Genomic DNA, 12,106 nt, shown 5'->3' with positions numbered 1-12,106 from the left:
GTGTCTACATGCTCCGATGTGGTGGTGTGGTTGGTCAGAAGTTCGATCGTTCGGAGTCCCCCTTTGTGCAAGAATCCGTCCTCCCTTTATACGACAAAGAGGAGGACGTTTGTTCGTGGTCCACTCGGCCAAGCCAATCTCCGCCTCCTCATCGGAGACATAAGAATCTCCAGCAAAATTTACTTTCTTCTGGAGCATAGTCCATCCTGGAATCATGGTTCGGGTGTCAACACACGCTAACCTCTAAGAAAAATGGCTCAGGCTCTCGAACTCATGAGAAGAAAACCTTTCCTTGATGTGAGGAAGCAATCCTTGAAATGCCAATTCAGCTAACTGGCTATCGCTGAGAGACAGGCTGAAGCACCTACTCCTGATGTCCCTCAATCTCTAGACGTAGTTGTTGACACCAGATTTTGACACGTGTCAAAATTGAGTGTTGCAAAGGAGAAAAGGTTCTACTCGGGCAGGAACGGTGGATTTGGCAGGATGATCATACATCGCCGGTGGAAATCCTGTTGACCGAAGAAAGGCAGAATTGACAGGATTTTTTGGCTTCGGTTTGGCAGGAGATATTTTATTTAGAAGTAGTTTTTATTTTTTAAGTTAGAATCATATTTGCCGTGATCGGCTAGGACTTTGTTAGCGTAGGGTATAAATATAAACCCCTAGTCATTGTAGAAGATTGATACACATCCACACAACAAAACTCTACTTTTCCTGCAATTTACTTTTTCGTCGGCTACTTCGCCTTTTTCTTTTTCGCGAGTTATTTCAAGCCGATCAAGGACGCCTCACATTCGAGCGACTTGGTTTGCTGGTAAGTTTTCATTTACCAAGTAAATCTGAGCTTTAAATTCTAGCCATATCACTGCAGCTTCGTTCAGATCTATTCAAAAGTTTAGATCTCGGGCTTTGATCTCGGGCGCATCGCTGTTTTCTCGTTTAGATCTATTCACAAATTACCCAACTTAGCAATTTGTTTAATCGGCTATCAGTTCCTTTGTCGTAACGTTAGACCTTGAAAAGCAGATTAGATTGGTTGTAAGCTTAGTTTGGCTCAGATCCATACATTCATGGGTTTGCGCATTGTTTCATAGCATGTGTTGGTTTTAGATCTAGCCGTCTGTTGCAAACTTGTATCGGCAGCTTCTTGTCGATTCCCTTTAGATCGCTTTCAATATACGTTTATTCTACCTGATTTATTATCGTTTTCTGTATCGGCAGAGCCTTGCCGATACGGCGCGTGAGAGTTATTCAGAAATCCTGCCGATATGCTCTCATATTTGACGGTTTGCTGTTTCCTTGTCAATTTACAGGTCAATAATTGACTGGCATGCCTTGGTTTGAATCAAGTGCAGTCCGAGCTTGGCGTACGGGGCTATCGGGCTTTGGTGTGTGATCGTTTCGAGCCGGTGGAACTAAAAGGATCAACATGTCCAAAGGCGAGGTTACAAAAGATAATTACATCCCAGTGGACGAGGATAAAACTGAAGGATGAACATAAGGCAGAGCTCCAAAAGGCTACAGATGATTATAAGAAAGCATGCCTTAAGTCTTTCAGTGCAACCAGGGGTGGAGAGGTGATCAAAAAGTTTGATTTTCCTACTCTCCATACCTTTACTGAGGCGCAGCGAGAAGACAGGATGGCGCACATGGTAAATCAAGTGGTCGGACAAGCTTTTATAAGTCAGGGTCCGGTCATGACCAATTCTGTTCATAATGTTGTGGTCAAGACACTACAAGAGGGGGGATTGCAAGGTTTTATGGGACTAGCCTATCAGCAAGCTAGTCAGACGATCTTCGCCCCTACCGGATTGGCTACTGTAGTGCCTCTAGTTATCCCTCAGACCATAACAGAGGGAAACATTGGGGTTTCATAGGTGTTCACAAACTCTACACCAATGGCCACACACGCATAAGGAGGTTTCATGACAGGATTCCCTGTTGGACGGGACCCTGCTTCTGGTCTTTGTATGCCTCCAGAGTTCCAAATTCCAACTACAATGGGGCCAACAAGCTTGTCGGCTTCATAGCCGGTGAATTAGCAGGTAAATGCATCGGCTCCACAGCTGACCCAGCCTCAAGATAGCACGTTGGCTCCACAGCCAGCAGTTACAAGTCCGTCAGCACCGCCGTCAACGGATCCGGTCAATGTGTTGACTACTGGGCCGACACCTCATCAGCAACACTTGGCGATGCTGATACAACCCAAGTCTCCTACGGAGGTCCTTGTGTCAAGATTCCCTCACAGCAATGGAATCACTTGGATATTTCATGACCCGGCAAATGGTTCTGTTCGTCATGTGAATGTGCCATATGTATATCCTGTGGCACAACAGCAAGTTAATCAATGGTCAGCGCAAGCAAACATCGGCAATGAGATGGTTCTGTATTAGCAACCATCCAATCAGATCACTCAGCATGCTACACAGAGGACATCAGCTGTTCAGCCGATGGCTCCGGCCAGTCCACAGCCAGCATCGGCAGCTTTGCCGATGGCTTCACCACTGTTACAGCCAGCGCTAGTAGTTGGTCAACAGGTTGACTGGACGTCCAAGATTGCTGAGGTGATGAGAGATTAGTTTGGGTTAAGGCCAAAGTAGCAAATTCTCATGTACAAGATGCCTTATCCATCAGCATATGATCAGATCCCGTTGCCACACAAATACAAGTTGCCAGATTTCACCAAGTTTTCGGGGCAAGGGGAAGTCTCCACGGTTGAGCACGTCAACAGATTCATCATGCAATGTGGAGAAGTAGCACATAATGCCGCGCTGAAGGTGCGTTTGTTTTCTATGTCTCTCTCAGTGGTTTACAACACTTCCAGCCAACTCTATATTTTTCCGGGTCAATCTGGAGAAACAATTCGACCAGTTCTTCTACTCTGGCGTGTACGAGATGAAGCTGACCGATTTGACAAATCTGAGACAAAGGAACAATGAATCGGTTGCTGCTTTTATCTGGAGGTTCAGAGATGTCAAGAACTGGTGCAATAGTCTAGTTCTGTCTGATCAGTAGCTAGCGGAGTTTGCTTTTCAAGGGCTTTTGTCACACATCAAAGAGAAGTATGCCTCCCAAGAGTTCGAAAGCATCAGTCAGATGGCTCACAGAATGACTGGATAAATCAGGCCCTACGAGCAAAAGAGGGGTAACTTTCAGAAGAAGGTTAACTTTGTCGATTGCTCAGATTCTTCTGATTCCGATGATGACCAAATGGTGGGATCGGCTGAATGGGTTCATAACAGCAAGAAGCCGATCTCATGCCCGTTTGGTAACAAGGAACCCGAGAAGTTTGGGTTCGACATTACTAAGGCTGACAAAATCTTAGATCTGTTGTTGTCAGAGGGTCAGATCAAGTTGAAGCCATATCATAAGATCCCAATAGATCAAGAGCTGAAGAACATGAAGTACTGCAAGTGGCACAATGCAACTTCTCAAGACACGAATGAGTGCTAAGTGTTCCGTTAGTAGATACAGTCGGCTATTGAGCAGGGTAGGCTCAAGTTTAAGGCACCCAAGAAGCCGATGAAAATAGATGGGCACATGTTTCCTACTAACAATGTAGATGTTAGGGGAAAGAAAAATGCGTTGCAAACAAAGGTGCTTACATCACAATCGGCTAAGGAGTCTGGAGCTGTTGATCCCAAAGCTCAGGTATCGGCCGATGAAGCCAAAAGCAAGAAGCCGCAGGAGGAAGCTAGAGGATCTACGGCACCAAAGAAGAAGGTCACGTCCCAGATGCTACTGAACAAGTTCCAGCGTGACCAGGAAAGGCAACAATACAGAGACAAAGCTACACGACGCAACGAGGGGCACTGGAGATGTCTTTTCTTTGTGTACTGTTGGGAGGAAGGGTTGACTTTGCCGACAGTAGATAACTGTCCGGAGTGCAATGGTTTTTACGTGATGACTGATCATACAAGAAGCCATGTGTCGACCAGAGGCCTTGAGGGCCGATCATCAAAGAGAGAGGTGATGACAGACGCATCTCTGTACATAATCGGCTGGGGGGGCAGGGTCTCAGTGCATGATCGGCTAGGGGGCAGGACCATGTTGCATGATCCTGCGGGAGGAAGGTTTCCTGCTGATGAGCGGTTGGAGCAGATGGCTAACGACAGAGTTCCAGATGATCAGCCAATGCGGAAGGATCTAGAAAGTGAGCCAGTTCATGATAACATTGATGGGCTTTGATGGTGTCCAGCAGGTTTGACCAGATCGCAGAAGAGGCAAGTTCAGAGGTTGCGTCAGACAGAGCTTACTAGAAGAAGAGGGAAAGGAAGCTCCCAAAAAGAAGGGAGTCAGATCATAAGTTTGGCGTGTCAAGCCAAGGGCTGATGATCGGCAAGATTCTGGCTCATTGGCTGCACCTGTTAACATGATTCACATGCTTCCACCGATCCAAGTAGTCGGTTTCCCAAACCGTTCCTAATGGATGAGTTCCTTGATGATGACGGGAAGTTAGGGCACGGGTTCACATCGGCCGATGCATTAGAAAAGGTAGACATTGGTGATGGAGATAGACCAAGGCCGATGTTTATTAGTGCCAAGCTAGATCCTGAGTACAAACAAGAGTTGGTAAAATTGTTGAAAGAATACAAAGATTGTTTTGCTTGGGAGTATTATGAGATGCCTGGCCTCGATCAATCTATTGTTGAGCATCGGTTGCCTATTAAACTTGGGTATCGGCCATTTCAGCTGGGTGCGAAACAATGCAATCCTAAAGTCTTGTCGATATAAAGGCCGAGATCACAAGGTTAATAGAGGCGAAGTTCATCCGGTAGTGCAGATATACTGAGTGGATATCTAATGTGGTCCCTATGTACAAGAATAATGAGAAGCTACGTGTATGTATTGACTTCAGAGATCTCAACAAAACTGCGCCGATGGATAGTTACCCAATGCCTATTGCCGACATGCTGGTAGATGCTGCTGCAGGGCATAAAGTTATCAGTTTTATGGATGGTAATGCTGGATACAATCAGATATTCATAGCTGAGGAGGATATCCATAAGACTGCATTCAGATGTCCGGGACATGTCGGATTGTTCGAATGGATTGTCATGACCTTTGGGCTAAAGAATGCTGGAGCTACATATTAAAGGGCCATAAATTATATTTTCCATGAAATCATCAGCAAGATTGTGGAGATTTACATTGATGAAGTTGTGGTGAAATCCAAAGGGTATCGAGAACATTTAGCCAACTTGTGCAAAGCTTTGGTGTGCACCAGAAAGCATGGGTTAAAGATGAATCCTAACAAGTGCGCATTTGGTGTGTCGGCTGGTCAATTCCTTGGGTTTATGGTTCATGAAAGAGGAATTGAAATTAGTCAAAAGACTATTACAATAATCAACAAAGTAGTGGCTCCAGTAACGAACGTTGAATTTCAATCTTTGATCCACAAGATTAATTTATCTGGAGGATTATTTCTAATTTGTTCGGTAAAATACAGCTGTTCAGTTCATTATTTAACATTGCCTCCTGTGTTGGTTCCACCGCAAAAGCACAAGCCATTTAAATTATATTTATCAGCTGATTAACGTGCTATCGGATCGGCCCTTATTCAAGAATTTGAAGGAAAATAATGCGTAATATATTTTGTCAGCAGAAGACTTCTGGATGCTGAAACCAGATATTCTCCCGTCGAAAGGTTATGTCTCTGCTTATACTTTCTTGAACTAAGCTTAGGCATTATTTATTATCGGCAGAATGTGTTGTGGTAAGCAAAGATGATGTAATTAAGTACATGCTCTCGCTGCTGATTTTAAATCAGAGAATTGGAAAATGGATTTTGGCCTTATCTGAGTTTGATCTAAGATACGAATTGGCTAAAGTAGTTAAAGCACAAGTCATGGCCGATTTTATTGTTCAGCATTGTGGGCCAGAATTGGGAATTATTGATCTTGTTCCATGGACATTATTCTTTGATGGTTCATCATGCGGAGTTAGATCTGGTATTGGCATTGTCTTGGTGTCTCCTCGGGGGGCAACCTTTGAGTTGTCTTTTCCAATAGAAGCAACTACTACTAATAATCAGGTAGAGTACCAGGCTTTGCTCAAAGGAATTTGACTATTACGAGAAACTGGAGCCGATGTAGTAGAAATATTTGGGGATTCCATGTTGGTGGTTATTCAATTGATCGGCGTATATGAATGCAAAGATGATATTCTACGGGTTTATCATGAGGAGTGCTACCGATTGCTGAAGGAATTTAAGAAGGTGACTATAGAACATGTTCCCAAATTCTACAATGCTGATGCGAATCGGCTAGCACAGCATGCCACTGGCTATCGGCCGATGGGAGGTGTGATGGCTCTGGAATTGCCCGCCAATGATTGGAGGAAAGAGATTGTTGATTATCTGGAAGATCCTTCCAAGAAAGTGAGCCGAAGAATTAGATTTCAAGCGACTAAATGTGTGTTGCTTGAGGGAGAATTATATTACCGGACGGTTGATGGAGTTCTGCTCAGATGCCTTGACAAGGAAGAGGCTAAGGTTCTGATGGGAAAGATACATGAAGGTGTTCGTGGATCTCATCAATTGTTGTACAAAATTAAATGGGTAATCAGGAGAAACAAATATTTTTGGCCAACAATGCTGGAAGATTGTTTCACATATTACAAAGGATGCCAAGAGTGTCAGAAATTTGGTAACGTGCAGAGAGCACCGGCATCGGCTATGAATCCCATAATTAAGTCGTGCATTTAGAGGATGGGGAATTGACTTAATCGAGCAGATTTATCCACCATCCAGCAAAAATCATAGGTTCATACTAGTGGCAACAGAATATTTCACCAAATAGGTTGAAGCAATTCCTCTAAAAAATGTGACATCCAGAGAGATGATTGAGTTTGTGAAGGAACATATAATTTATCGGTTCTGTATTTCGCAGACCATTACGACTGATGAAGGTAGTATGTTTATTTCTGAGGAATTTGAGGAGTTCGCCACGAGTATAGGAATCAAATTGATGAATTCTTCTCCATATTATGTCCAAGCAAATGGCCAAGCAGAAGCATCCAACAAAGGGATCATAAAGTTGATTAAGAGAAAGGTTGATGAACAACCTAGGAAGTAGCATACTACGCTTAATGAGGCTTTGTGGGCCTACCTTATGGCTTGTCATGGGGCCACCAAGGTGTCTCCATATCAGTTGGTATATGGGCATGAAGCTGTTCTTCCCTGGGAAACAAGACTTGGATCTAGGCGTGTGACATTCCAGGACCAATTAACAGCCAATGATTATATGGCACTAATGAAAGATGAGTTAGAAGATTTGGCTACTCATCGGCTGAATGCTCTCATAAATATTGAAGCTAACAAAGCTAGAGTGGGCCGATGGTATGACAAGAAGGTCAGGGTCAAAACTTTCGACTAAGGGGATTTAGTGTGGAAGTTAATCCTGCCGATAGGAACCAAGGATCCCAGATTTGTCAAGTGGTCCCCTACATGGAAGGGTCTTAGTAGATGTGTTCCTGGAAACGCATATATTCTGGAGACATTAGAAGGAGAGGAATTTTCCAAAGCATTTAATGGAAAATATTTGAAGAGATACTACCCAAGTGTTAGGGTAGATGCATTGCCGATTACATGGATGATAGGTTGGTTTCATATATAGCCGATGCGGGAGACATCACCTTCAGCATTAAAATAAGAAAGACATGATCGTGACGTGGACGCGTTCGGGTACTTTTGTGGCCGGTATGATATATATCACCCTTAGTGCAAAAAACACACCCAATACAAGCAGATTTTGCTCGAAATCACGTGGTGTTTTTCCTTGTTTGTCAAGGTTTTCGAAATGGGTTTTTTGATTTGGATCGTGAGGGTGCATGAATTTGTTCAGTGCAATGGTTGAGGTTAATGCAAGAAGAAATCCAGAAGAAATCGAAGAAAGACAAAGGAAAAAGAAGGGGAGGAGGCCCATTCATTAATTATATTTACAAGGAGCCAGATAGGTTGTTACATCACTACAACCTAATCCGACTCCTCGCAGAAGACGATGCTGACCACCCCATCAAGGCTAACATCGTCGACAATGGCGTCAGCGACGATACTGAGGTCGACAACCAGGTCCTCAAACTCCTCCCGCGTCGTGCCCCACTCCGAGAAGACCGGCTGGAATTGCCGGTAGTTGGCCCCGAACATGGTCGACACCACGGCAATGGCCTTGGCAGCGCTGTCGTGAGCCCCATGACCGTCGACCTCCGTGACGCAGCTGGGGATGTTCCGCAGGCGGGCAGCGATGGTGCTCCCCCGGGCATTGACTGAGTCTATGGCGACTCGGGTCGCGTCGAGGAGGGTCTCGACCTGCGACTCCAGGTTTGAAAGGAAGAAAATTAGAAGCAAGAAATTAAAACGATCAATGGAAGGACTATGGCAAGAAGGCTTACTGGCGACCCTGGTGTCGGCATTAGAGAGCTGGCCACGGATGACGACCCTGTCGGTCTGTGCCACATCGAGCTAGCAGCGGGCCTCATCCCTCTGGCGGAAGAGGTCGCGGATGAGGCCCTGGGTGCCCTCATCTAGGGCGTGGAAGTTGGCGGGGAAGTCGGCGTCATTGTCCCTACAGAAGTCAAGAACCAGTTACAGATCTGAATTTAGAATGCAGCTTTGGTGAAGAAGAGAAAGAGCCTCCTACCCATGACGGGGACGGAGAGGAGGAGGCGCATCAGAGGAGCCCTCACCGGCGCGCTTGTTGCTCGCCATTTGCTCGAAAGGGGAAAGAGAGACTGGGGTTTTTGTCTAAGAGAGGAAGAAGGAAGCAGAGAAAGCTATGGCCAATGAAGAAAGTTACTGTGCCGATGGAGGCTATTTATAGCCCCAAGTGAGGAAGATGAATCGGCCGCGGGTGCTGATACGGTTTTTACCCCTGGATTTAATTAGGAAGAGTGTGTGGGTAAAAAGACGGAAGGTGAATCGGCAGATTAAAATTGTGTCGACGAGAAGGCGAAAGGTGAAGGGCAAAGAAGAGATTTTGGCTCATTGGCCGCACGGGAAGCGATATGGCAGTGATGAGAAGACCGTTCGACAGCATAATCATGACAAGGTTTAATTTAAAAGTAAAAGAAAATTTTACTCCAAAATTTGGGGGCATGTGTTGACAGCAGATTTAAACACGTGTCAAGATTAAGTGTTGCAAAGGAGAAAAGGTTCTACTTGGACAGGAACGGTGGATTTGGCAGGATGATCGTACATCACCGGTGGAAATCCTGTTGACCGAAGAAAGGCATAATTGATTGGATATTTTGGCTTCGATTTGGCAGGAGATATTTTATTTAGAAGAAGTTTTTATTTTTTAAAGTTAGAATCATATTTATCGTGATCGGCTAGGACTTTGTTAGCGTGGGGTATAAATATCAACCCCCGGTCATTGTAGAAGATTGATACACATCCACACAACAAAACTCTACTTTTCCTGCAATTTACTTTTTTGTCGGCGGCTTCACCGTTTTCTTTTTTGTGAGCTCTTTCAAGACGATCAAGGACACCTCACATTCGAGTAACTTGGTTTGCTGGTAAGTTTTCATTTACTGAGTAAATTTGAGCTTTAGCTTCCAGGCGTATCGCTGTGGCTTCATTCAGATTTATTCAAAAGTTATCGGATTTATCTAAGCTTTGATCTTGGGCGCATCGTTGTTTTCTTGTTTAGATCTATTCACAAATTACCCAGCTTAGCAATCTGTTTAATCGGCTATCAGTTCCTTTGTTGTAACGTTAGGCCTTGAAAAGCTGATTAGATTGGTTGTAATCTTAGCTTTGCTCAGATCCATACATTCGTGGGTTTGCGCATTGTATCTTAGCACGTGTTGATTTTAGATCTAGTCGTCTGTTGCATACCGATATCGACAGCTTCTTGCCGATTCCCTTTAGATTGCTTTTAACATACGTTTATTCTACCCAATCTATTGTCGTTTTCTGTATCGGCAGAGCCTTGCCGATATGGCGCGTGAGAGTTATTGGAAATCCAGCCGATATGCCTTGGTTTACGCGTGAGAGTTGTTTCCTTGTCAATTTACAGGTCAAATTGACTAGCACACATTGGTTTGAATCAAGTGCAGTCCGAACTTGGCGTACGGGGCTCTCGGGCTTTGGTGTGTGATCGTTTCGCGTCAACAGTAGTCTATAACAGGCTCGTCATTCCTCTACCTAATGACAGTCAGGTATGTGAGCTTCATCTCGTGTACTCCTGAAGAAGTACTTGTGGAACTATTTCTCCAGATCGGCCCATGTAATGATAGAATTTGCAGGCAAGGAGGAAAACCACGTAAAGGCCGATCTAGACAGTGAGAGTGGGAATAGACAAATCTTCAGAGCGCTGACTCCTACAGCTTCTCCGCATTGGATCAGGAATCGGCTAATGTGGTCGACCATGGACATCATGTCCTGGGCAAAGAATTTGGTAAAATCTAGCACTCTGTATCTATGTGGTAGAGGAATCTAATCGTAAGACTCAGGATAAGGCTTACGGTACATGAATGCCAGTTCTTTAGGCTTCAAGCCGAATTGATTTCTCATCATATCAGCTATCTGTGCAGACCAGTCAACAACTTGAGGTGCAACAACCTGCTGTTGTGTGGGTCATTGTTGCATCTAGATTCGCGTCGGCTGTGCTGACTGTGGAGTAGGAGCTGCAACAGGTTGAACTGGTAATTGTTGCTGATGCTGGACAGGCACCTGATCCTGCTGATGTTGGATGGGCACTTGTTGTACCGTTGACGGTTCCTAGAGGTAGGCTAAAATCGTTTGGTGGAGTATGTGATGTTGGTGATCCAGGCTTCCAATCAGCACGATTCGAAGTCCTGTAACCATTACACAGCTGCTCCGATGGTTATCAATCAAGCACAACTTGATTGACCTCGCCGAGAAGGCTTTTCCTGCAAGCGAATAGAAAAACACAAGCAAGAAAGGGTAAACATGTAATTTGAAATTGCAGATGTATATGAAGTAAGAAACAAGATGGGGTTCAAGCTTTGGTCACAAAAGGACTAATCGCCACAGCGGTGAAGACCAAGAACAGGAGCCCTGATTAACAGCGAAAGGACTTGTCGTCACATTTACAACGAAGAAGACAGTTTCACGATGGAAAACTTCATCTAAACAAAACCCAAACCCTAAGTGGCGGCGGCTATTGAGTTTGTACTAGATAGAGCCTAGAGGGATGTCCTAAACTTGGGGGCAACCAAGGGGGCGCCCACAACTTGGGCTTAAGGCCCGACACGACACAAAGGCATGCTCGGCCCAAAACAGGTGATGCAGCACCTTGTCGTGGACACACAAAATGATCCATGAATTTTTTGGAGGTAGGACCAGAACCAAAATAAGCATCTCATCGTCAGTTTTCCAATGCATTGGAGACACCTTATTTGGATGCTGTATGAGGGAGGTATCACCGTTTGAGTGCAGGGTTTTTGGTTGAATCCGAACCGAACGCGCAGTCCAAGTTGGCGACGACTTGTAGCTTGGTGATTAGACCGGCTTGATTGTGTCCAGCATGGTGATGTCCTCATCATCCTCCCCTTCTTGAATTGGAGTCGTTCTCGACTCCATCCCACGATCAATCTCCTACAAAAGGTTAGGGACAGCAAGGCGCAATTTTCTAGACAAAGTAGTATGATCATGGGGAGGTGAAACATGTTTAGAGAACATAGAAAGCATAGTACGGCATGGTGCACCATCAACATAATTTTCAGCATTCAGAAACGTTTTAGCAATTAAAGCACCTCCCTTCAACTTAATCTCTTTGGTTGTAGCAGCAGATGAGTCTAAAGCATTGTCATTCTTAGAAATTTCAGCAAGCTCTTTATCATGTTTGACAATTTCAGCAGGTGTTAAAGGCAACAAAAAAATTTTCTTGCCCTTATGCACCAAGGAATGTGTATTAGTTCTACCATGGTCTAAAGCATCAGTATCATATTCCTATGGATGTCCTAATAAAAGTGAACATATTTGCATAAGCACAACATCAAAATCAGCATAATCATGATATGAACAAATGAAAAAGTGTATCCTTGCTGATTGAGTTACCTTTTCCTTACCACTATTGTTGATCCATTTAAGGTGATAAGGTTTGGAGTGAGCACGTGTGGTCAAGCCAAGCTTCTT

This window comes from Panicum virgatum, chromosome 4N (assembly GCF_016808335.1).
Source record: "Panicum virgatum strain AP13 chromosome 4N, P.virgatum_v5, whole genome shotgun sequence".
Classification (NCBI taxonomy): Eukaryota; Viridiplantae; Streptophyta; class Magnoliopsida; order Poales; family Poaceae; genus Panicum; species Panicum virgatum.
Note: the sequence above shows the minus strand (reverse complement) of the source record.